This window comes from Heterocephalus glaber, unplaced genomic scaffold (assembly GCF_053883595.1).
Source record: "Heterocephalus glaber isolate CG9 unplaced genomic scaffold, H.glaber_assembly_v1.0 deba00000621, whole genome shotgun sequence".
NCBI classification, from domain to species: domain Eukaryota; kingdom Metazoa; phylum Chordata; class Mammalia; order Rodentia; family Bathyergidae; genus Heterocephalus; species Heterocephalus glaber.
Genome location: NW_028258153.1, coordinates 7,528,149 through 7,550,790, shown reverse-complemented (window position 1 = coordinate 7,550,790; position 22,642 = coordinate 7,528,149). Strand labels below are relative to the sequence as shown.

At 38.5% G+C, this 22,642-nt stretch overlaps 1 long non-coding RNA gene across 4 annotated transcripts in view; it reads right to left on the bottom strand.

Annotated features, from left to right (window-relative positions):
* Nucleotides 1–22,642, bottom strand: part of LOC110345740 (uncharacterized) — a 266,701-nt gene that overhangs the window by 24,711 nt on the left and 219,348 nt on the right. For 3 of the 4 annotated variants that reach the window (XR_015449152.1, XR_015449155.1, XR_015449154.1), the window contains 2 exons: nt 16,428–16,586; nt 16,046–16,194 (listed from right to left, as the gene is read on the bottom strand). This is a non-coding gene — a long non-coding RNA (uncharacterized LOC110345740). Of the gene's footprint in view, nt 1–9,446; nt 9,550–16,045; nt 16,195–16,427; nt 16,587–22,642 lie in introns of all 4 variants that reach the window. The other variant, XR_015449153.1, reaches the window with a different exon arrangement.

The window sequence follows — 22,642 nt, the reverse complement described above, 5'->3', positions numbered from 1 at the left end:
TAAATGACTACAGTACCTTTTAAAATGTAAATGGTTAGAAAAGACGTTGTGTATTTTGTACATATAATGATGTTCTACACTTCAATGAAAAAGGAGAAAATTTCCTTTTTGTTTTGATGTAATCCATAACAGATGAATCTCAATTACATAGAGTTAAAGAAACCAGACTTCACCAAAAGAGATTTAACAGCCAAACAGAATATCCAACGCTCTTTACTCAGCCAGTGGAATTCAGAAATGATGTCTCTGTCAGTTATGCCCGTGATATAACTAATTTGGTCAGAATCAATATCATTTGTGTTTTCAGATACTAGCTTATTCTCTGGTATGCATTTTGGAATTATATAATTTTGTCATCTGTTGTTAACTGACATTTCTTTGGACACTCATGTTCCATTACTCCACAAAGCAACTTTAAAAGTTGATTTAGGGGGCAAGGGGATTTAGCTCAGTGGTTCCAGCACCTGCCTTGCAAGCGCAAGGTCCCAAGTTCAAGCCCCGGTAACAACAACAACAAAAAAGAGTTGATTTAGAACCCAGGAGCTGCTAGACCTATGCACTGAGCAGCTCATTCATTCCAAAGCACAGCCCTTGAGTTACAACTTGGTTGGTTCTAGGTAGCAGTTGCAAAAAAACACTTGGTCCTCTATGGGTGGCCCACAAAATATATAAAATTCTTAAACTCCACATAGACTAGAAACCAGAAGCTTCTTGAGTCAAATTCTCTAGAAACACAGCCTAGTCCTACATCCCAACTCAGTCAATTCTCCTTTACTCTTCCCTGAGAATTTGAAGCAAAGACAGCTACTCCTGCTCACAGTTTGAACAAAAGCAGTGAGGGACATGTCTACCTCCCTCACCTACTACAGGTCTCTTCTTTACTTCTCCAATTTCTTTCATAACTTTTAAGACCACATTTGATTTCTACTTATCTGCTCCTTAACAATAGTTTTATGCCTCTATTTCTGATTAAAACACTCAGTTGAATTCATCCCGGGAGAATACCTTTTTGTGGTCAAGCTTTATTACTATGTCCCATTCCATCTGTCCCTTATGAGAAGGACACATTCCGCAGCACTCCTGAGTCTTCTGTACCACTGCACCCTCTCTGGAATTCCTTAATTGCACACCTTTGGGGATTGGGATATTTCTCAGACCCAGCTTCTGCACAGAAATTGTTTGTACCTCTCCCAACTCAGGCAGCTAATGTAACATTGCACCTTCCTGAAAGGATCATCACTAGCCCAGTGGTCTCATCACTGGCCCAGTGGTCTCCAGTCCCTATCACTCATCTCCAGCTCAACTGGACTCATTGGCTGCCTCACGCTTCAAGGAGGAAAGTGACAGTTGGAATTCTCAGCCCAGAGCTGTAAACCTAAAGAAGTGGAAGAAAGATTTCTATGCAGCCTATTAGCCCCTCAGAAATACACCTGAGAGACCAGAGATACTAGACAAGCCTATGACATTTCAACAATGCCAACTTAGCTTTTGTTTGTTTTTCTATTTTAATGTCTTACTCTTTATGAAGAAGGAAATGAGTAGAAAGGCCCAAGGAAATATAAAAGAACCAACAAGATGGATGGGGAGAACAGAATACTTTGTTTTGAATACTTTTTTCCCTTTCTTTGCCTCCCTGGGCTATTTGGTCAAAAACCAAGAGTTCTGAGAAAGTTGAGTCATGCCTCTCCAGCTTTGCCTATCACTGGACTCTTTCTTGGTTAGCATTGCCAAATATTTGAAAAATTTTGAGAGATTATTCTTAGTGGAAATATGGCCAAAAATTTCAGGGAAGTATACAAGTTTCTAAGAAGTTGGACTGTAAGAAAGGGTTCAGTGTGTGTGGAAATGAATATTTTAAACAAATCCAATATTAAGACTGTAGCTGATTTCAAGAATGATAAACAGTATTTAAGAATTAGTGTAAAAGAGACCAAGGGGGTATGAAAGTGTTTATTTTAAAGATGAAGTAGAGATTAAGCCATTGACCTGTTGAAAGAGGATATTCTGTTTTGATAGAACTCTTCCTCTCTCTTTGCTTTTCTTTTTGTGATTTTCATTCCAATCATGTGCATGGCATGGTAACTCACTCTCATTAACCTTACAAACAGTAGTAGCCAAGTGATCTCAACGTAGGGTTCAAGATTCCACTCAGTACTTGGTGTTGGAGGCTCAAATGGAGGCTCACCTCTTACAGCTATAGCCAAAGATCTTGAAAACCTATGTAAAGTTACAAAGCTAACTCATCACTCTATTTCCTTCTCATTTTCTTCTTATCTATCAGTGCTTCAGTTTGTACCTACCTCTCTTCCTGTGATGACAAGAACGTCTGGCTTATCACACAATGTACACAGCCCTAAAGACTGAGTCCATCACTATTTCTCTAGTTTCCTCACCTCTAGGTGTGTAATGCTTTCTTATTGTAAAAGACTTCATTCTAGTGCATGCATTTGCCCTGACATTCCTAGACATAAGAACCCTACATTCTGGATCTTTCCATTCTTCCTTGATTTTTTTTTCATTCTTACTTGATTTTAAAACCAATAGTATGCCTCCAGGATCTTATTCCTAAGGTAATGTTTTCTTATTCTTATTCTTCCATCAGTGGCTTTCTAACTTTGTTAGGCAAAGCCCTCTCATCAGCTACTACAAGAAAAGCAATACAAGAATGGGAATTAGAAAAAGCAAGTGAATATTTAAGGACATTCAATGGTCCCTGTCATACTCAGACATAGAATTGTAGGATTTGAAGGAGCCTTAGGAAATGTGGCCCAGTTTCTGCCAAAGACAGCAGTTTGGAGTTAGTGGGGAAGCCTCCACCCACCATTTATAGCCTCTGAGCACCATTCACTGACAGAGGCAGGGCGGGGACTCAGGGTGATGTGACTCGTGTTATATCTTTCTCCATGAAACCCTTCTAAACACATTGTCTAGATGTTTTCTCACTCATTAGTGCAAAGGAAGAAACACAACCTTTGTGTCCATCTGGGATAAACATGGTACCCCCTATTAAAAGTGTTCTTAGCCCTGACAGCTGCAGCTGTGAATGGTCAGGTCAGCTCCAGAGAACCCCTTGGGGATGTCCCAAAGCAATCATACAGAGTCTACCAGCAGCTCTGAAACCACCAACAAACAACAAACCTCTTGGGACAGATCAGTAATGATTGGTTCTCTTTTTTCAGAGAAATGTTTTTCTCTCTCAAGCCCTAGACCCTTTCAAGGCTCTCAGCCCCAACCCTTAGCCTCAGCCCTAGAAAAGTTAATCTTCCTTAAAGAGCTAGACTTGACCTTGCTGACTAAGGAATAGAAAGCTGTTCATTCATCATGGAAAATTTCCTGAGAAAAAATAATGTATTTATCTTTACCCTTATGTTTATCCAGTGCTTCTCCTGGGGACCTCTACTCTGAATTGAAAAGAAAGAAAGTGGAGAAAAAAAAAACTTTTAAAAGCACACTAGAGAGTATAGCGCCCTGCACTAGGGCCATGGCTGATAAACTAAACCCTTTAGATGACTTGAGGGCAGAGTAATTTAGGTTCCATTACTTCTATCACCTAAGGTTATGTGGTGAGATCATTTCCTGGTAGTATTCTTCTTCCCAGAAGAACCACCTGTTTCAACACACTAAACTGCTCAGGAGGTTGTTTGGACTTTATACTGCTTCTCAGGACTTCCTATTTTGCATTACTGATTATTCATTCTAATCATTAGTACATTTTAGGTATACAATATAATGACATTCATCATTGGAAATTGGCACCTTTACATAATCTCTCTTGGTTCTTATTTTTCACCCTTGCCCAGCCCTCCCTTCAACCCCTCCAGTCCTCCCTATTTACAAAGATTTTGTTCCTATTTTTCCATTTTCTCATATTAATTCCATTCCCTTCTTTCCTTTCCCATACCCCTCCCACTTCCTTTCCCTTTGCCCCTTTTCTTCCTATTTCACATTACCTATTATATATTTTAGACCTTATTTACACTTTCAGTTTCTCACACCAGAGAAACTATTTGGTATTTATACACGTGTGTCCTATTTATTTCACTTAAGACTATCGCCTCAATGTGCATCCACTTAGCTATAAATGTCTCTAATTTCTCATTTTTTATGGCTGAGTAGTACTCCATTTTATAAAAAAACCCCAACATTTTCTTTATCCAGTCTCCAGCTGACGGGCATTTGGACTGTTTCCAAGTTTTAGCTATCAAAAATTGTGCTGCTATGAACATGGGTGCACATATATCACTGTGGTATGATTCTTTTAATTCTTTGGGGAAGACCCCCAGCAGTGGAATAGCGGGGTCAAATGGGACTTCCAGTCCTAGTTCTTTGAGGTATCTCCATACTGATTTCCATAGTGCTTGCACCAGTCTACACTCCCACCAGCAGTAGAGGACGGTTCCTCTTTCCCCACAGCCCTGCCAGCATTTGCTATTGGTTGATTTCATGATAGCAGCCACACTTTCTGGAGTGAAGTGGAATCTCAGCATTGTTTTCATTTGCATCTCTCAAATGACCAGTGATGTTGAACATTTTTTCATGTATTTATTTGCTATTTCTACTTCTTTGTCAGAGAAATGTCTGTTCATTTCAGATGCCCATTTTCGGATTGGGTCTTTACATTTGGGAGGTCTGATCTTTTTAAGTTCTTTATACATTTGAGAGAGTAGACCTTTATCTAAGGAAAAGCAGGTGAAGGTTTTTTCCCACATTGTGGGTTTTCTCTTCACACTGCTGGTGGTTTCTCTTGCTGTGCAGAAGCTTTTTAATAAGAAGAGATCCCACTTGTTGATTGTTTGTGCTAGTTCACGGGCAACTGAGGTTTTGTTCATAAAATCTTTTCTTACACCAATGTCTTCAAGAGTTCTACCTAACCTCTGTTCCAACTGGTTCAGAGTTTCTATTTTAAAATTTAGATCATTAATCCATTTTGATTTTAGTTTAGTGCATGGCAAGAGGTATAGGTATAGTTTTAATCTTTGGCAAGTTGAAGCCCAATTTTTCCAGCACCATTTATTAAAGAGGGTATCTTTCCTCCAGTGAGGGTGTTTGGCTCCTTTGTCAAAGATGATATGGCTGAGTGTGTCTGGCGTTGTTTCTGCATCTTCTCATCTGTTCCACTGGTACTCAGGTCTGCTTCTTTGCCAGTACCATGCTGTTTTATCACAGTAGCTTTGTAGTAGAGTTGCAGGTTGGGGAATGTGATACCCCCTTCCATGTCTCTGTTACCTAGAATTGCTTTTGCTATTCTGGGTCTCTTCTTGTTCCAAATGAATTTTTGGATTGTTTTCTTGAGGTCTATGAAGTATGCTGTTGGGATCTCAATTGGAATTGCATTAAATCTATATAGCAGTTTTGGAAGTATGGCCATTTTCACTATATTAATCCTTCCTACCCAGGAGCAGGGGATATCTGTCCATTTTCTGATATCATCTTCAATCTCTCTTTTCAGAGTGCCATAGTTTTCAGAGAAGAGGTCTTTGATTTCTTTTGTTAGGATGATTCCTAGGTATTTCAGTTTTTTGGATGCTATTGTGAAAGGAATTATTTGCCCTATTTCTCTCAGTGAGTCTGTCATTAGTGTAGAAGAAAGCTATTGATTTTTGTGTGTTGACCTTGTAACCAGCTACTTGACTGAATTTGGTTATTAAGTCTGGAAGACTTTTGGTGGATTTCTTGGGGTCTTCTATATAGAGTATCATGTCATCTGCAAATAATGACAATTTGACTTCTTCATTTCCTATCTTTCTTCCTTTTATTTCTTTCTCTTGTCTAATTGCCATGGATAATGTTTCTGAAACTATATTGAACAAGAGTGGTGATAGTGGACATTCTTGTCTTGTTCTTGATTTTAGTGTGAGAGATTTCAGTTTTTGACCATTTAGTATGATATTGGTTGTTGGTTTTTCATAGATGGCTTCTATCAGTTTAAGGTAGAGACCATCTATTCCAATGTTTTGTAGAGTTTTTTATCATAAATGCATGTTGGATTTTGTCAAATGCTTTATCTGTGTCTATGGAGAGAATCATATGGTTTTTGTCCTTGGCTCTATTGATATAGTGTGTTACATTAATTGATTTTTGTATATTGAACCATCCCTGCATCCCTGGGATGAATCCCACTTGATCAGAGTGTATGATCTTCTTGGTGGTCTTCTGCATTCTGTTTGCCAGTATCTTATTAAGGATTTTTGCATCTATGTTCATTAGTGAGATTGGCCTATAGTTCTCTTTTTCAGTTGGATCTTTCTCTGCTTTGGGGATCAAGGTGATGCTTGCTTCCAGGAATGAATTTGGGAATATTGCTTCCCTTTCAATTTCATTGAAGAGTTTAAACAGTAGTGGCAGCAGTTCCTCTCTAAATGTCTTGTAGAATTCAGCAATGAAGCCATCAGGGCCCGGGCTTTTCTTAGTTGATAAGTTTTTAATTACATTTTCAATTTCATTGGTTGATATTGAGTTGTTCAGAATTGTAGGTCTTCTTCATTCAACTTTGGTAATTCATATGTATCTAGGAATCTGTCCATTTCTTCTGTGTTGTCCATCTTATTGGCGTATAGGTTCTGGAAGTAGGTATTGATGATCCTCTGGATTGCTGCTGGGTCTGTTGTAATTTCACCCTTTTCATTCCTAATTGCATGGATTTGGGCCTTTTCTTTCCTTTTTCTGACAAGGTTGGCTAAAGGTTTGTCAATTTTGTTGATTCTTTCAAAGAACCAACTCTTTGTTTCATTGATTTTTTGTATCATTCTCTTAGTCTCCATTGCATTGATTTCTCTTCTGATATTTATAATTTCCTCCCTTGTATGAAATTTGGGGTTGTTCTGCTCTTCTTTCTCTAGAAGCTTGAGGTTCAGCATCAGGTTGTTTAATTGGGCTCATTCTGTTTTCCTAATATTTGTATTCACTGCTATGAATTTCCCTCGTAAGACTGCTTTCATTGTGTCCCATAGATTCCAATATGTTGCATTGTCAGCGTCATTTAATTGAAGGAACTGTCTGATTTCTTCTTTAATTTCCTCTGTGACTCATTGGTTATTCAGAAGTGTGTTGTTCAATTTCCACATGTTTATGAAATTTTTTGAGTTTCTTTTGCTATGGATCTCCAATTTCACCACACTATGGTCTGATAATATACAGGGGATAACTTCAATTCCTTTGCACTTACTTAAACATGTTCTATGTGTGAGTATGTGGTCTATTTTGGAGAATGACCCATGTGCAGCTGAGAAGAATGTGTATTCTGATTTTGTGGGGTGGAAGACTCTGTAAACATCTGTCAAGTTCATTTGTTCAAGAGTTCGATTGAGTTCTAGTATTTCATTACTTATTTTTAGTCTAGTTGATGTATCTATTTGTGACAGTGGGGTGTTGAGGTCCCCCACTACAATTGTATTAGTGCATATACGACTTTTCATGTCCATTAGTATTTGTTTTATATAGTTGGGTGCACTAGTGTTTGGTGCCTAGATATTTATGATTGTCATCTCTTCCTCTTGGATTCTTCCCTTTACAAGGATGTAGTGTCCTTCTTCATCTCTCTTAATCAGTGTTGGTTTGAAATCTACTTGATCTGCCAAGAGGATAGCTACTCCTGCTTTTTTGGGGGGTTCCTGTCGCATGGAGTATTGTTTTCCACCCTTTAACTCTCAATCTATGAGTTTCCTTTTGAATGAAGTGTGTTTCTTGTATGCAGCATATTGTTGGATTTTGCTTCTTGACCCATTCTGCCAGTCTATTTCTTTTGATTGGTGAATTGAGACCATTAACTTTGATGGTTTTAACTGAAACGTATTGACTTGTCATTCCCATGACTTTTTCTTTTTGTTGGGTTCTCCCCCTTTACATTTAATTTCTTGTCATGCCAGATGGGTTCATTCTGCTTTGCTTCCTGGGGTTGTGATCTTCAATGTCTGTTCCTAGGCTATTGTGTAAAATTCTTTGGAGTGCTGGTTTGGTATTCACGAAGTTCCTAAGGTGCTCTTTGTCATGAAAGTATCTTATTTCTCCATCCATTTTGAAAGATAGTTTTGCAGGGTTCATCAATCTGGGTTGGAGGCTGTTTTCTTTTAGGGCTTGGAATATGTCACTCCAAGCTCTTCTTGCCTTGATGGTTGTGTTGAGAAGTCTGCTATGATTCTGGTAGGCATTCCTTTGTATGTGATTTGTTTCTTTTCTCTGACTGCTTGGAGAACTTTGTTCTTCTGTTGTGTTTCTGGAATCTTGACAATTATATGCCTCTGTGTAGATTTTTTTTGATCAAGGCTATTTGGAGTCCTATATGCCTCACTTATGTGTATGCCAAGCTCTTTTCCCCTGCTTGGGAAGTTTTCTGCCATTATTTCTGTGAAGAGATTTTTTATGTCATCTCCACTCTCTCCTGTTTCTTCATTGAGCCCAATCAGTCTTATGTTAGTCTTCTTTGCATCATCTAGCAGCTGCTGGATTGATTTCTCATGTTCCCTTATAATTTTGAAGCAATTTTTCTTTTCCTGGTCACTAATTGCAATCTTATCTTCTATATCTGAAATTCTGTCCTCACATTGGCTCATTCTGCTGTGTAGACTTTCAATGGAGTTTTTCATGTCCTGGAAATCTATTTGCATCTGTTTTATGGATTCCATTTGTTTCTTATGTTGGGATTCCATCATGTTCCTCAGTTCCTCTCTAGATTTATTAATCATGTCTTGCACTAGGGGCACAATTTCTCCTGTTATCTGAGAAATTATTTCTAATTTCATTTTTTCCAGATCCCCTTTTGTTGCCAGTTCAGTGGGTCCAGGTTGTTGAGAATCAGAGTGTTCCATCTCACTTCCCTTTGGGGTTGCTGCAGGTGATCTGGAAGTCTGGTTTTGAGACTTATTTACATGTTTTCTCATTTCGGCTGGGGTGGGGGGCTGTTAGCGCCTGCACGGATTACCTCCTCTGAGCTGGGTGAGGTGGGACAGGGGCCGGGAGCAGTGGTAGGGATGGTGACCTAAAAGCTCTTTCCTGTGGACTGGGAGCAGCGGGAGGGATGGTGGCCGGGAAACCCCTTCCTCTGGACCAGGAGCAGGGGGATGGTGGCTCAGAAGCCCCTCCCTCTGGGCCAGGAGTGGTGTTAGGGATGGTGGTCCAGAAGCCCCTTCCTCTGGGCCAGGAGCAGCAGGACAGAAGGTGGCTCTAAAGCCCTTTCCTCTGGGCTGGTAGCAGCGGCAGAGATGGTGACTGGGAAGCCCCTTCCTCTGGACCAGAAGCAGTGGGACAGTGGCTCAGAAACCCCTACCTCTTGGCCGGGAGTGGCAGTAAGGATGGTGGCCTGGAAGCACCATCCTCTGGGCCGGGAGCAGAGGGACAGAAGGCAGCCCCACAGCCCTTTCCTCTGGATGGGAGCAGCAGGATGGATGGTGGCCGAGATGCCCCTTCCTCTGGACCAGGAGCAATGGGACAGCAGCTCAGAAGCCCCCTACCTCTGGGCCGGAAGCAATGGGATGGATGGCAGCCTGGAAGCCCCTTCCTCTGGGCCTGCTTCTCAGGACTTGAGCTGAACTCTGGAGAAGGTAGGTTGAGGAACTGTTGCAAAAAGATAGGAGAAAATATGAGCTAGCATAAACAACAGGGATTTAAGCAATACAATTGCAGTTTTCCAGGGAAGATTTTGAGTTGTGTAGTAGATTTTTAAATTTCCATGAATAGTTTAAGATTAAAATCAATACAGTCAGAATAGAATAGAACTAGAGAGAATTAAGTAAAAGATGTATTGATCTAGTTCATTTTCTCATCTTTGAACACCCTGAAATGCAAGCTAAGGAGAAATTCTTGCTAATATCTCCAAGACAAACTTTATAAAGGGATATTTTCCCCATGGTTCATCACTCTTTTTGGTTTCTGACTCTCTTAATCCCAAACATCATAATACATTCGTGTTCTAAATCTGCTTTGTGGATGTTTATGTATAGGATTTTGCTTTCCTCTTTAAGATCAAGCTCAAGCCTTCTCTAACCTTCATTTGACACAACCCAGCTTCTCTCTCACCCTGTCTGTTCATTATCCAACCTTGCCCTTCCAGCATCATTGACCTCTGCCCACCTATAGTCAGTAAGTCACATATGGAGTTAGGAAGAAATAGGCCAAATCTGCCTTTTGAGCCCTCAACTTTCTCCAGCCCCTTTTGTTTTTTAGGAGTCTAATGACTGTCCTGTAATTAGCATTTTTTAAACAAACCCACTTTTCTCAGGACACAAACCTTAACCCTCCAGACTTCTCTATATTGTCTTCTCTCAAAAATCTGCCTAGATGTAAGAATTTGAAATAATTTAGGCCAAATCATTAGTCTCTGAAAACTGACTTTACAGGTGACTTAAATGAATGTTAACCATAACAATATAGTTTTCTATTTCATAATCTCATTCCCTTGTCACAGTCATCCTTTGAGGAAACACAGAGACATACTACAGGTAGCCGAGGTCCCAACTAAGGAAAGTACTTGTGTATAATGATTGTAATACCTTTCATTTCATTCAGTGAAACCATTCTCTGTATTTGGTCTGCTTTCTCTCTCATGTTTTACCACTCTCTGATTCTTCACTATTCTCACACTTTTTGCTGAAGTATAATTTTTCAAAAGTTCAAAAACATCTTCATAAAAATATAAATTCAGCTAATTAATGAGAAAACAGATAACCTGTTAAGATTAGTTCAAAAGAGAATTTGACAGGCAGGGATAAGATATATCTACATGGAGGCTGACATAAATGCTGATACAAATATGCTAATAGATGTGAAACTGGTTAGTATTTCATAAAAATAAAATGTTTGGATCAATAAAGTAACAAGGCTGTAGTAAGATGGACCCCCCCCAAAATCAAAAAAGATTCAAATTAATAAAATCAAAAATAAAAGAGGAAAAATCACTGCCAAACTTGTATAAGTAAAAAAATTACAAGGGAATACTACAAACTGCATTCCAACATATTATATAAATTATATGAAATAAATTCTTATATATAAATTGCAGAAACTTACTCAAGAGATTTAGGAAAAATTAACAGATTAATGACAAAAAATAAATGAATTAGCAACTTATTAGTAAATTTAAAATCTAGCAAAGATTCAAAGAAAAAAATACTAACTCTCAGATACTCTTCCAAAAAATATAAGACCAAGAAACACTTCTTAATTCATTATATAAGGCCAGAATTACTGGATCTTCATATACAAAGATGTCAAAAGAATATAAAATGATAGATCTATATCCCTTATGAATATAGAAAGAAACAAAAGTGTTCAACAAAACATTATCAAACCAAATCAAGCAACATTTAAAAAGGAGTACATACCAAATCAAGTGGGGGTTTTCATCAGAAATGCAAGGTTGGTTTACAAAAAAACCACTTAATCTCATATACCATATATAACAAAGGGCAAACCATATAGTCATTGCAATGGATATAGAAAAAAAGTTGAGAAAAACCCAATACCTTTTCATGATAAAAATAATTAAGAATCTAGGAATAGAAACAAGCTATCTCAACTTGTTAAAGACAATCTATGGAAAACTCACAAGCTAATATCATACTTAATGGTAAGAGAATGAATACTTCCTATGTAAGACCAAGATCAACACAGAAATGGCCATTCTTGCAACATCTGTTCAACATTTGAGAGTTTAGCCAAGACAATTGGGCAAGAAAAAGAAATAAAAGGCACCCAGATTGGAAAGGAAAAAGTGAAACTATCTCTATTCCCAGATGGCAAAATTTTATATTTAAAAACTCCTAAGGAATCATTTCAAATACTATTAAAATTGGTGCATAAGTTCACCCAGGCTGCAGGATACCAGATTAATATGCAATAAATATGTTTTTACATACTAGCAGTGAAAATTTTGAAATTAAACTGAGAAATCAACTTTGTTTATAATAGTAGTTTAAAAAACTATTTAAAGAGTGCAAGACTCTGTTAGTCAGCTTGCTGTTGTTGTGACAAAATACCATTTTAAAAGAGTAAATTTATTTTGGCTCATTGTTTCAGAGGTTTCAGTTCATGGTCAGCTGGTCCATTGCTCCCAAACCTTGGAGAAGCAGAAAATCATGATGGAAGGATGTGGTGGAACAAAGCTGCTCTCCTCATGGCAGCCAGGAAGGAGAGAGAGAGAAAGAGAGAGAGAGAGAGAGAGAGAGAGAGAGAGAGAGAGAGAGAGAGGCTGTGATGGCAAATTTCCTCCTTTCCCTTTCCTTCAAACCAGGCCTCCAGCCTATTTGATAGTGCCACTCATGTCCAAGATGGGTGTCCTCCCTCAGTTTGTTCTCTCACATGCCAATTGTCCCTGGAAATATTCTCACAGACACACACAGAAGTGTGCTTTACTAATTTTCTAGGCATTTCTCAATCCAATCAAATTGACAAGATTATCTATTACAAAGGCATGCACCAAAAATTACAAGACATCATTGAGGAAAATTAAAGATCTAAATGTTCAGATTACTTAATATTGCAAAATGATTATGTTTCTCAACTTGATATGCAGATACAAAACTATCTCTATCAAGATATTAACTGCTTATGAGAAAAGAAAAAGAATGGAAATGAAATCTATGTAAATAGGGAAGGGCAGAGGGGGTGAAGGGTGCACATGTAATGGGGAGAAAAAAATAAGAACCAAGATATATCATGTACAGGTACAAACACTCAATGATAAATGTAAATGAATTGTATACCTAAAATGTACCAATAAAAGAACTAAAAAAAAAAGATATTAACTGCTTTTTGGCAGAAATTGAAATGCTGATCCTTAAATTTATATAGAAATGTAAAAGACCCAAAAAGCTAAAGCAATCTTGAAAACTAAGAATAAAGCCTGATAACTCATATTTTCAAATTTCAAAACTTACTACAAACTACAGTGGTCAAGTGTGGTACTCAAACAAAGATTGACATAGGTCAGCAAAATAGAATTGAAACTCCATAAATAAACCCACACATTTATGTCCAATTCAAATGGATACAATAATTAAATGGAGAAAGAAAAGTCTTTTTGGTGTAAAAGCAAGTGAATATCCACATCCAAAAGAATGATTTGGACCTTTACCACACTACATGCATAAACATTAATTTAAAAAGAAAATTAATCCTAATTGTAAGAATTAAAACCACTAAAGCTCTTAGAAGAAAACATAGGAATCAATCTTCATGGCTTTGTGTTAAGTAGTGGTTTCTTTGATACAACGTCAAAAGCATAAGTAACAAAAGAAAAAATATATAAATTGGATTTAAAATTGAAAACTTTTTTTCTCAAATAGTATTATCCAGAAAGTAAAAAAAAGTGCCTCCTAATGCGAAAATAGTTTTAAGTCATATCTTTGATAAGATACTTCTATTCAGAATATATAAAGAATTCTTAAAATTCAATAAAAAGAAACATTTTAATTGACAATTAATTTAAATAGACACTGCTCCAAGAAAGACATAAAAACAGCCAGTAAGTGTATGCAGGAATTCTCAGCATCATTCATCACTAAGAAAATGCAAATCTAAACCACACCAAGATGTCACCTCACGTCCACTAAAATGGCTATAATCAATGATGGGTGATGACAACTGTAGAAATTAGAATCCTCATATACTGCCAAAGGGAATATAAAATGCTGTAGTCACTTAGGAAAACCATTTATAGTTCCTAAAAGTATTACACATGGTCTTACCATATGACCCAGCAATTATATTCCTACATAAATGCCAAAGAGGTAAAACATACATCCACACAAAAACTTATATGTTCACAGACACATAACTCAGAACATTCAAAAAGAAGAATTAATGAAACTATCCATCAATTGATGGACACCCATCCAATGCATATCCACAAATTGGATATTACCTGAAAATAAAAAATGAAACAGAAATAGTACATTCTACAACAGGGATGAACCTTGAAAACATTATGCTAAGTGAAAGAAGCCAGGCCCCAAAGAAAATATATAATTACATTTGTATGAAATTCTCAAAATAGGAAAATTTATAGTGACAGAAAATAGACTCATTTGCCTGTAAATTGTTGATTTGGGAAATGCTACAAAGAAATAGGAAGAAACTGTTGATAGCTGTCTTAGTTACTTTTCTCATTGCTGACACAAAATACCTATCATCCACAAGTTAAAGGAGAAAAGGTTTATTTTATCTCACAGTTTACAGAGGTTTCAGTCCATAATCAGCTGGCTCCAAGGCAGGGTGGTGTGGAAGAGGGGCATCATAGAGGAGAAACAGTTCATGGCAAGGCCAATGGAGTGAAAATGGCTTCTGTTGTCCCTGCAAGTATTGCAGCTGCACCACAGGTTGCAAACTCTGAAGCGCTGATGTGCTTATGGAGAAGGCAAGACAAATCCTCGTACACACCAAACATAAGTACCAGGGTAGTTGTTTTCTGCATTAATGGGAGAATGATTCCACGATACAAGTTTCAAAATCCATCCCTCCTCAACTGAAGTACTGCATCCCGGGTTTTGATTCCATAAAACTGCTGCTAAAAGAGGAACTTCTGAACTGGAAATGTGATTGCTATATTGCTGAACGCTGCACAGCAGCCATACAAATAATGCTTCATTTCTCCAACTCTGGTAATGTGAGGTGATATGTCTTGTTTTGAAGATGTTAGGATTGGTGGCCTCTGTTCATGAGCTTCTGAATCCATCATGTTGCTTCTGATCTCTCTTGTTCATGAATGGTTTTTTAACCTGTGACATCAGCTGAGCCTTGCATTGTAGGGAATGACAGGTTTCTGGTAACTTTCTCAATTTCTTCCATTGCTAATGGTCTGTGAGGTTCTCTCCTCTGGAGTCAATTTTGATACCTAGATTTCCCATGGCCGCAGGCACTGGCCCCACACCCAGTGCAGACCGCCTGCCCACCCATCCACAGGATGGCCTTTGAGTGAGATAAGTAGTAGATCTCCTCTTGCTGAAAACTCTTAAGCACAGTGAGTTTGACTTTTTTTGTTGTTGTTGCGGCGATCAAACTCAGGACCTTGTGCTTGCCAGGCAGGCGGCAGCACCGAGCTAAATCCCCAGCCCAGCACAACCACACATTCTTAATCCTAGTGTCCTAGATCCAGCCAGCTCCAAAAACCCCCACCTATGAGCACATGAGGCTTTGGGGGGAACATCTAAATACAAACCGTAAAATAGATACAGCGTTTCTTGGCTTTGAGAGGAAACAAAATTGCTCTAAAATTAGATTATGATGCCATTTGCACAATCCTAAGAATATTCTGAAAGACAGTCATTTGTAAATTTTTAAATGGGTGAATGTATAATATAAAAATTGTTTTTCAATAAATCTTCTTAAAATATTGTTTGGGGCTATCTTTTCTACAAGGCAAAATTCAGTCATATCACCGTAAGACAGTATTCATTCTACTTCTTTGGGAAAGATAATTTGCGTTGCCATAGTTATCTTTCCTTTTTTTTTTTCTTCAGTACTGAGGATTGAACCCAGGGCCTTCATACTGAGCTATATCTTCATCCCCCTTTTTCTTTTTTTTTGCTTTCATTATGAGACATTACTATGTCACTAAATTGTTCAGGCTAGGCTTGAATTTGCTATCTTCCTGCCTCAGCTTCCTAGAATGCTGCAATTATAGGGTATGTCCACACTCCCTGCTTACCATCAGTTTTTTACAAGTTGAATTCTACCTCTACACAGGTATAAAATAACTTATATAATAGAAATTCAAATGGGAACATCTATAGTTCACAAGGTAATCCCCAGGGGATACAATGGCCAGCTCTCAGCTAAAAGAATACTTAGTCTTGTTCATTTCCAAATCTTGGGCAATTTTCCTTGAAAATTCCAGCTTATTCTTATCACAGTATTCTGCTACTTCTATTATCTGTCCTTCAAGCAGTCTTCACATGTATCTTAACCTTACTCATTTCCTCTTTTGATTTCAATTTCTGCTTAAGAATTACCCTCTCTCCAAAAGCTTCCCTAAACACATGCATTAGTTTATCTGTTATTTAACAAATTTTGTCCAAAAGGCATGGCTATAAATAAGAAATATATATTGACTTACAGCCTCTCCAGCTCAGGAATCCAGGGTCAGCTTCTCTGTGTGGATTGGTTCAGGGTGTCTCCTTCCATTGCCCCCAAGATATTGCCAGGGGCTACAGTCATCTGAAGGCTTGACTGGGGCAGGGAGTCAGCTTCTCAGATGGCTTCTTTCTATGGAATAAACAATCCCAGAAAACCAGGAAGAAGACGCAGTAACTTTCCAGCCTCTGACACCATGCACCACAACCTCTACTTTACTTTATTTGGTAGAGGAAGTAACTGAATCCAGCCCACATTCCAAGAGAGAGGAATTGGGATCCACCTTTCAAAGGAAGGGTTAAAAAATTCTTAGGAGACCTATTTCAAAGCCCCACCCCACACCCCAACACAACACATCCTCTTGCCTCTTGTCGTATATTCTCCACTGCCTTATTCAATTTTTTTTGCTTCATAACCTTGATATCATTATTACATAAGTATGTGTCAGTTTTTGCTTTCTTCACGATCATGTAAAATCTACGAAAATAGGAATACTCCATTATTCCACACTGCATATTCAGCACCTAGAATAGAACCAAAAACATTACTTCAATGATTAATTTCTTTCCTAATTAAGTGATCATAGACATGAGGTCATAAGTTACAGTAGCAGAACTAGGCTTGGAAACTAGTTATTATGACTCCTAACCTAGTATATATCCCGATATTTTATCTTAAGGGAATTCTAATGGTTGACTCTAAGACAACAGTGATTCTGGGTGAGGAAATCACTATCCTCCATGAAACCACTCAGGTTGAATCCTCTTCCACACTTGCCAGCTCCAAAACAAACCCTACTAACAAAAATTTAGGACTCTTTCTGTGCTGTGTACATAAACAAAACTCCTCCTATCTTTGAAGAGTCAGCAACAGAACTAAGTGGGATGGGATATGCCTGATAGTCTAATATTTCATTCCATGCTTATAACAGAGAGGTTAGAAAGCACTGAAACAGTCTGGAGCCCAGGGTTTAGGGCAAGCATTTCATCTGGGTTTAGAAATAAGAGACCTTGAATGGTACTTGTGTACACTCTTATTTATTCAGGATTCCACAGCATTTCTAATGCCAAATGTTGATGCTACTTGGCTCTGGAGAATAAGGAAATCCGCATGCAATTAGGAAGCAAATAGCAATGGAAAGTACACAGGATTGGGAGTCCAGACCACACCACTAATTTGCTCAAAACCTTATTTTCCATAACCTATAAAATGGCGGGGGTAGGGCTGAGGAGGATATAGATAACTTCAAATTCCAGCTCCATCTATACTAATTTATAATGTTTAGAGGTGACTTAATATCTCTTGAACAGTCTTGCCAACTTTTTACCATCAATTTTAGTAAGCACAGAGTCTTGGGCTGGATATGCATTTCTTTCTGCCTTCTCTAGACTCCAGGAAAGGGTAGAGAGAAAGGTAGAGAGGTTATATGAAAAGGGGGAAAAGGCATGTCTCTAGAATCATTGTAGGACAGAGAAAAGAGGTTGGAGTTATGGAAGACAAACTGCCCACTTCATATAAAATATGAGGAACAATACAACTCCATATTCTGGAGAATAGAAATTAAAAGTCTTCTCTTTCTCCTAGTTAGTGTGAAACCACAGACAAGGATGCCAACTCCTTAAATTTAGAGAGACCCAAGGTGAGCTCACAGGTCAATATCTCACAGCAGGTGGACCAGCTCACCTTGCCCGTTGATCCCCTTTAGTGAAGCTTGTAAGTCAAGTCCAGTGAAGGCCTGGCTTTAGGGAAAACCCAGCCTTACAAACCACCTCACTAAGTCTGGTGTCCTGGTGATAGAACAGACAGTGGTTGGGGTGGAATGGGGACAAAAAGTTGGTATTTGTCCTATAATTAATTTGCAGAAGGAATAGATGTCTTAAGACTTTCCATCTGTGCATCTGCATCTGCAGAGCTGTGGAACAGCATCCTCCAGACAATAAAAGTGATGATAAAGAGGAAAACAACAGCCACCCTGTTTAAGCCTTGGCTCCAGGAAACTCCCTTCCCTAGTGTGACAGTAGAAGGAAAGGGCATGGAATTATCTCTTTAGCAATGTCTGGGAAAATCATATCCTGGCTAAAGGTTTGGGTTGTAGAGCTGCTACATCTCAATCAAATGCTCTTTTAGCAAAGTGGAGGAGGAATAAAGAAAATATATTGTATGGTGAGGAATGAGTGAAGGAACAAAAAGCTTAGTTTTTCAATTTGCAGCCTGTGATGCTTGTATACACAAGCTGGCAAATTACAGAACTGGGGAGTGAGAGAGATCTCAGAGATGTGGTTGAAGACTTTCCTGTTTTAGATGAGAAAATAACACACAGAGGTTAAGGGATACACTTACAGTACAATGGTGTGAAGATCACACAATGGTTAGGAGCTATGGCAATAGTTTCAGGTGGGAATGAATGGGAGTGAAGAATGGAAGAAACAGGTGAGGACAAAGTCAAAGTGCTGGGTTTAACTGATTTTGGGAAGCTGTGATGGATCAACAATATTGAGTGCCAATTGAGGAGGGTTACAAAAAAGATAAGGTCCTAGATTTCTACCTTAGGAGACTGGGTGCATCCTGGTGTCATTTATTAAGATAGGAAGCACCAGAGGAAACTGGTCAAGAGTTTGAGACTCTATGTCTTATTTGAGTGGAAAACTCATTTACAATGTCCAATAATCAATTAAGATTGGTCTTAGGAGAAGGGTTCAGATTTGAGAGATAACAACATGCAGGTGACAATGGAAGCCATGGGAGTGGATGAGGTATTAGAGAAGGAATTTGGAAAACAGAGTGGAGAACAGTGCACTCTAAGAAGAGCAGTTCAAGAGAAGCAGGGGGAAAAAGAAATCAGAGAAGCTGAGGAGTGGCCAGAGGAGAGGGGAAGAATCTGGATTGGGCGTATAAGGGCCAAAGACAGCTCACTCTAACACTTAACAACTGTGAAATCCATATATGCTTAGCCAGGCTTTGGCATCTCTCCTTGTCTCCTGATCAGAATGAGCCAGGAAAGTCTCCAGCCCGATTTCTCTCCTTTGTTCTCCTAGATATCCCAGTATAAAATGTTGAGTTTCCAGATGGGAAACCAGTGCTCCCAGATGTAGTCCATGTAAATATCTGTAGAATCAGCCTTCACTCAGAGATTTCCTGAACGCTCCATTCACTCCATTTTCTGAGTCCTTCATTGAGGGTCAGGTGTACAGATGTGTCTGTCTCTTCAGGCCAGGTGAATGCTTGGTGGGTATCTATTAAATAAGAACCCCCTGAACCTGCCTCGCAGACTTAGAGCTTTGCAGAAAACATAAGAGCAAGTGAGGAGAAGAGAAAGAAAAAAGAAGAGAAAATCCAGTTAAAACAAACATCTAAATAGAAGTCTGTGCCTTCTGCGCCTCAATTTCTTTCTGAATTCAGTAAAGCATTATTAACAAATAAACAATAGACACTTACCATGTGCCTTCATCTCAGTTAACAAATGAAAGTATGGTTTCCAAAGAAATTTTAAACCTCTAGATTTATTATGCTAAGAAAAGGTGTAACATGTACAGTGGGACAAAGAGGTCAGGACTTTAAATGAACACTGCAAATTAATGAACTAAAAGCCAGGGGAAATAGAAGTAAGAATGCCAGAGTTTAAGTATAAAGAGATCTGAGTTCTAGACTTGGTCCTGTGCACAATGAATTGAGGTTCCGTGGAGTATTTGAGTATTTACATTCAAAAAAATGTTTCCTGGAAATGTGAAAAATCACTTGCGTGAGGGTTCAATGCCAATCACTACACACACACACACACACATACACACACACTTGGGCTGCTTCCAAGCTTTAGCTATTACAAACTGTGCTGCTATAAACATGGGTGTACATATATCGCTGTGGTATGATTCTTTTAATTCTTTTGGGAAGATACCCACCAGGGGAATAGCTGGGTCATTTGGGACCTCTAGCCCTAGTTCTTTGAGGAATCTCCATACTGATTTCCACAGTGCTTGCACCAGTCTGCACTCCCACCATCAATGGAGAAGGGTTCCTTCCTCTCCACACCCCCGCCAGCATTTGTTATTGATTGATTTCTTGATAGCAGCCATTCTTTGTGGGGTGAGGTGGAAACTCAATGTTGTTTTCATCTCCATCTTTCGAATGACCAGTGATGTTGAACATTTTTTCATGTATTTATTTGCTGCTTTTACTTCTTTGTCTGAGAAATGTCTGTTCATTTCAGATGCCCATTTTTGAATTAGGTTTTTGAATTTGGGGGTCTGATTTTTAAAAATTCTTTATATATTCTACATGGTAGACCTTTGTCTGAGGTACAGCTGCTAAAATTTTTTTCCAGATTGTAGGTTGTCTCTTAGCTCTGTTGGTGGTTTCTCTTGCAGTGCAGAAGACTTTAAATAAGATGAGATCCCAGTTGTTGATTCTTTGTGCTAGCTCTTGTGCTACTGAGGTTTTGCTCATAAAGTCTTTTCCTATGCAAGTGTCTTCAAGAGTTCTACCCCCGACCCTGCCGCCATCCCACACTCCTAGGGCAGAGAGGCTGAGCTGGTCCCAGCACCCGGAAGGGAGCTCCCCGGCCGCCAGCCCATGCTCCTAGGTCAGAGAGGCTGAGCCAGTCCCAGCACCTGGAAGGAAGCTCCCCTGCCAGGATCCCAAGCTCCTAGAGCAGAGAAGGTGAGCCGTGTGGGCGCCAGAAGCACACCCCCCCACCCCCCACCCCCTCCGTGGAAAAGAGAAGACACGTGAACAAGCCTCAAAAACAGACTTCTGGATCACCTACAGCAACCACAAAGGGAAACAAGACGGAACAATCTGATACTCAACCACCTGGACTCTGTGAACTGGCAAGAAAAGAGGATCTGAGAAATATGAAATCAGAAATAATAACTCAGATAACAGCAAAGATTGTGCTCATAGTGCAAGACATGATTAGTAAATCTAGAGAGGACACAGATAAAAAATTAGAGGATCTGAGGAACATGATGGAATCCCAATATAGGAAACAAATGGAATCCATGAAACAGATACAAACAGATTTCCAAGAGATTAAAAACTCCATTGAAAGTCTGTGCAGTAGAATGAACCAATGTGAGGATAGAATTTCAGATATAGAAGTTAAGAATGCAATTAATGACCAGGAAAAGAAAAATAGCTTCAAAATTATAAGGGAACATGAGAAATCAATCCAGCAGCTGCTAGACGATGCAAAGGAAAATAACATAAGACTGATTGGAGTCAATGAAGAAAGAGGAGAGAGTGTAGATGACATAAAAAAACTGTTCACAGAAGTGATGGCCAAAAACTTCCCAAGCAGGGGAAAAGAACTTGACATACAGATAAGTAAGGCATATAGGACTCCAAATAGCCTTGATCAAAAAAAAATCTATACATAGGCATATAATAGTTAGGATTCCAGAAATCCAACAGAAGAACAAAATTCTACAAGGAGTGAGAGAAAAGAAACAAATTACATACAAAGGAAAGCCCATCAGAATCACAGCAGACTTCTCAATGCAAACTCTCAAGGCAAGAAGAGCTTGGAGTGATGTATTTCAAGCCCTAAAGGAAAACAGCCCCCAACCCAGATTGATGGACCCTGAAAAACTATCTTTCAAAATTGATGGAGAAATAAGATACTTTCATGAAAAAGAGCACCTCAGGAACTTCATGAGTACCAAATCAACACTCCAAAAAGTTTTAGACAATACCCTAGGAAAAGACAGTGAGGATCACAACCCCAGGAAACCCAGCAGAATGAATCCACTGGGCATGACAAGTTAAACACAAAGGTGCAGAATCCAACAAAAAGAAAAAGTCATGACAAGGCTTTTAAAACTTTTAACTTCATCTCCCTAATGAGTGTGTAATTCAATCTTGTTATTGTACTGAGTAGTATTTTTCTGATTCTAGAGTTGCACACCTTTCCTTGTGCTATACTGGCTATTTATCATCTTCTTATGTCTACTTTTTAACTGGGTTGTCTATTAATGAGCTGTAAGAGTTCTTTATATATTCTGGTCATAGGTTATATGCATTATAAATATGGGCTTTTTAAGAACTACTTTTCATTTTCTTAATGATGTCATTTAAATATCTAAATTTTGATGGAATTTCATTTATCAATTTTTTTCTTTTATACATCATACTTTTTGTATCCTAGGTAGTTCTTCCCTACCCTGAATTCATAAATATTTTCCCTTATAATTTCTTCTTAAAGTTTTATACTTTTAGGCCTTCTTATTTAGGTTCATAGATTCCCTTCAAGTTATTTTCATGTATGGAAATAAAGGGTTGGGGTTACTTTTTTATATACGGATATCAGGTGTTCTAGTGCCATTTGCTGAAAACACTATCTCTTCTTCGGCTCTTGAATTGTGTTTATATTCTATAAAATGCTAATGTTAAATAATCTTTGAAAACTCAGTGGACCGTATATGTGTGGTACTATTTCTAGATTCTCTGTTTTAATCAAATGACCTATATGTCTTTCCTTACACCAACACTGTCTTGATTACTGTAGCTTTAGAAGAATTCTTAAAATTAGGTACTAAATGTCTTCCAACACTGTTTTTTTTTTTTTAACTTTTCTAGGTCCTTT